This window comes from Rhincodon typus, chromosome 1, assembly GCF_021869965.1.
Source record: "Rhincodon typus isolate 14 chromosome 1, sRhiTyp1.1, whole genome shotgun sequence".
NCBI classification, from domain to species: Eukaryota; Metazoa; Chordata; class Chondrichthyes; order Orectolobiformes; family Rhincodontidae; genus Rhincodon; species Rhincodon typus.
Window position 1 is genome coordinate 93,965,312 of NC_063332.1, and position 4,692 is coordinate 93,970,003.

Genomic DNA, 4,692 nt, shown 5'->3' on the forward strand with positions numbered 1-4,692 from the left:
TTGTTTACAATTTACATAGATGATTTGGAGTTGGGGACTAAGTGTGGTATGTCAAAATTTGCAGATGACACTAAAATGAGTGGTAGAGCAAAGTGTGCAGAAGACACTGAAAGTCTGCAGAGGGATATAGATAGTCTCAGTGAGTGGGCAAAGGTCTGGCAGATGGAGTACAATGTTGATAAGTGTGAGGTCATCCATTTTTGTAGAAATAACAGGAAAATGGACTATGTTTTAAATGGTGAAAAATTGCAGCACGCTGCTGTGCAGAGAGACTTGGGTGTCCTTGTGCATGAATCGCTAAAAGTAGGATTGCAGGTGCAGCAGGTAATTAAAAAGGCAAATGGAATTTTGTCTGCCATTGCTAGAGGGATGGAGTTTAAAAACAGGGAGGCTATGCTGCAGCTGTATAGGGTCCTGGTGAGGCCACACCTGGAGTACTGTGTGCAGTTTTGGTCTCCTTAATTGAGAAGAGATATACTAGCACTGGAGGGCATGCAGAGGAGATTCACTCGGTTGATTCCAGAGTTGAGAGGGTTGGATTATGAGGAGAGACTGAGTAGACTGGGATTATACTCATTGGAATTCAGAAGAATGAGGGGAGATCTTATAGAAACATATAAGATTATGAAGGGAATAGATAAGGTGGAGGCAGGGAGGTTGTTTCCGCTCGCAGGTGAAACTAGGATTAGACGGCATCGCCTCAAACTAAAGGGAAGCAGATGTAGGACTGAGGTCAGGAGGAACTTCTTCACCCAAAGGGTTGTGAATTTGTGGAATTCCCTGCCCAGTGAAGCGGTTGAAGCTGCCTCGCTGAATATTTTTAAGGCAAGGCCAGATAAATTTTTGAACGGTAAAGAAATTAAGGGTTATGGTGAGTGGGCGGGTAAGTGGAGCTGAGTCTCAAAAAGATCAGCCATGGTCTTAGTAAATGGTGGGGCAGGCTCAAGGGGCCAGATGGCCTACTCCTGCTCCTAGTTCTTATGATCTTAATCTGTAATGATAGATCAGCACTTCTACAGGTTTGCAGCTTAGACTGATAGATTCCTTGTCTGTGTGAGTCAATGGCTAATCAGGAAAGCAGTGAAGGTGCCAGGTTCGTGTGGCTCTTGGTTCCTGAGTAGATAATCACCCAGAGTACCTGGACATTACCTGGTGACATGCTAAAACCACGCATGTGTACAAATAAGATGAGGGCTTTCCTGTGACGTCACTGTAGCTGAATTGCTTCCAATATTCATTCTCAAGGATCACATAAAATGAGGAGAGACTGAGTAGACTGGGGTTATACTCATTGGAATTCAGAAGAATGAGGGGAGATCTTATAGAAACATATAAGATTATGAAGGGAGTAGATAAGGTGGAGGCAGGGAGGTTGTTTCCGCTCGCAGGTGAAACTAGGACTAGAGGGCATCGCCTCAAACTAAAGGGAAGCACTTGTGTGTGGAAACCAAGAAATATACAACACCAAAAAATATTAAAACATGCGTTGCAGAAAGGAAGACTGCCTCTTACATTTCTCATTGTTCAGCACATTGTGTATGATTGTGCAGTTTAATGTTGTTTGAAAGAACCAGCATCACTTGTGGTTTGTATACCAGGATACACAGGTGTTTACAAGCTGGCAAACATTTCTTTTGAGAGCTCAGGTAAAATATTACATATAGTCAAAGAGTCATACAGTCTTACAGCACAGAAAGAGATCTTTCAGTCCAACCAGTCCATGGCAAACATAATCCCAAACTAAACTAGTCCCACCTGCCTGCTCCTGGCCCATATCCCACCAAATCTTTCTTGTTCATGTATCCATCCAAATGTCTTTTAAACATTGTAATTGTACCCACATCCACCACTTCATCAGGAAGTTCATTCCACATGCAAACCACCCTCAGTGTAAAAAAAATTGCCTCTTACGTCTTTTTAAATCTCTCTCCTCTCACCTTAAAAATGTGTCCCCTTGTCTTGAAATTCCCCATCTTAGGGAAAAGCCAACTACCATCAACTCTATCTATATCTCCCATTATTTTATAAACTTCTATCAGGTCACCTCTCAACCTCCTTTGCTCCAGTGAAAAAAGTCCCACCCTATCCAGCCTTCCTTTGTAACTCAAACTTTCCATACCCAGCAATATCCTGGTAAATCTCTTCTGAACTCTCTCCAGCTTGATAATATCCTTCCTATAACTGGGCGACCAGAACTGGACACAGTATTCCAGAAGAGGCCTCACCAGTGTCCTGTACAAACTCAACATAATGTCCCAACTCCTATACTCAAAGGACTGAGCAATGAAGGCAAGCGTGCCAAAAGCCTTCTTAACCACCCTGTCTATATGTGACACAAACTTCAAAGAATTATGTACCTGCACCCCTAGGTCCCTATGTTCTACAACAGCACCCAAAGTCCTACCATTAATTGTATAAGCCCCACCTTTGTGTGTTGTACTAAAATGCAATACCTTGGATTTATCCAGATTGAGCTCCATCTGCCATTTTTCAGCCCATTGACCCATTTGATCAAGATCTCTTTGTAATCTTAGAAAACCTTCTTCACTGTCTACAATGCCATCAGTTTTGGTGTTGTCCACAAACTTGGTAACTATGCCTTCTATTTTTCTCATCCAAATCATTTAAATAAATGACAACAAAAGAGGGCCCAGCACCAATCCCTGTGGAACATCGCTGGTCACAGGCCTCCAGTCAAAAAAGCAACCCTGCACCATTACTCTCTGTCTCCTGCTGTTAAGCCAATTATGTATCCAACTAGCAAGTTCACCCTGAATCCCATGTGATCTAACTTTACTAATTAGTCTACCATGCAGAATCTTATCAAAGGCTTTACTAAAATTCCAATAAACAATGTTTACTGCTCTGCCATCATCAATCTTTTTGGTAATTTCCTCAAAAAAACTCAACCAAATTTGTGAGGCATGATTTTCCTCACACAAAAGCATGCTGACTATTCCTAATTAATTTTTGCGTCTCTAAACGCCCATAAATTCTATCTTTTATAATCACCTCTAACAACTCACCTAGAACCGAAGTCAGACTCACAGGACTGTAGTTCCCCAGTTTCTCCTTACAAACTTGCTTAAACAAAGGTACAACATTAGCCACTCTCCAGTCATCAGGCACCTCACCCATAGTTATAGATGATCCAAATATTTCTGCAAGGGGTCTCATAATTTCCTCCCTTACTTCCCACAGTGTTCTGCGATACATTTGATCAGGTCCCAGAGATTTATCCACCTTTATATTCTCTAAGATCTCCCAAATTTCCTCTTCTGTAATGTGAACTATTTTTAAAACATCAAAGCTTTATTTCTCTGCATTCTCTGGACTCTATTTCTTTCTCCACAGTTTAAACTGATGTAAAATATTTATTTAGTAGGATAAGGTTGCTATAGTTCTGCTTATACTTTTTGCCTATTCTAAATTCATACTAGAACTTGAAATCTATTCATCGCAGCTGTAAAATATTTACCTGCTTCTCCTTTAATACTTTGTAGTCTCACTCACTCCACTTTACAATTTTGCACAGTAGACTTTAATAATCTTTTCCCTTCAACTCAGCAGAAATGCCTCACCCTTCTTTAATCTTTTGACATTTTGCCAGGGCTTTAAGTAACCCATTGTCAGACAAGTTTCATCTTCCACAAAGAACATTAACTAGTTACCTTCAGCAACATATCGGAAATCATGGAAATACTTAGGATATTCCCTTGTCTCAAATAATCCTATAGATGTTGATACAGAAAGAAGTAGAAGCTGTAGATGTCCTCCTGAGAGAAGGTTGAGAGAAGATTAGATAGAAACTCAAAAGCATGAGGGCTTTGTACAGAATAGACAGGGAAAAGTTATTCCCATTGACAGAGCAGTGGAGAACTAGAGGACATAAATTTATGCTGATTGACAAAGTAAACGCAAAGAAAATGTAAATAAAAATCTGAAGAACTGCAGATGCTTGAAATCAGAAACAAACACAAAAATTGCTGGAAAAGCTCAGCAGATCTAGCAGCATGTGTGAAGAGAAATCAGAGTTATGTTTCAGGTCCAGTGACCCTTCCTCAGAACTCAGAAAAAATATGTTGATTTTTTTTCTTTTTAAGCAGCAAGTCATTATGAAATGTGAAAGTGAAATGCAATGCCTGAGAGTTTGGTGGAGACAGTTTAAATTATAACTTTCACTGGGAAATTTGGTATGCCTGAGGAAACAAAATTGCAGGGCAAGGAAGTATCAAGGGAATACTGCTCACTAAATTTCTGTTACAGAGAGCTAGCATAGACACAATGGGCTAATTGCCCCCCTTGGTGTTGTATCTCTCGTGTGATTCAATATGTTATGTGTACTCTGTATCAGTTAGCTGTACAAGGGACTCTGTTCAAATCCCATTCTCTTGCTTTATCCTCACAGCCTTTAAAGTGGTTCTTCCTCAAACATTTATTCCCTTAAACATGTCATGCTTAGTTGTCCTTTAGAACAATAATAACTGCATTTCAAAATCAGTAATTGTTTATACAGCATTTCATGATGTTTCTGAATGACAGCTATATGAGATAAAGTGTACATTTTAGTAGACATACCCCAGCAGGCCAAGCAGCATCAGAGGAGCAGGAAGGCTGACGTTTCGGGCCTAGACCCTTTTTCAGAAACCTTCTTCAGAAATGGGGGAGGAGAAGGGGGTTCTGAAATAAATA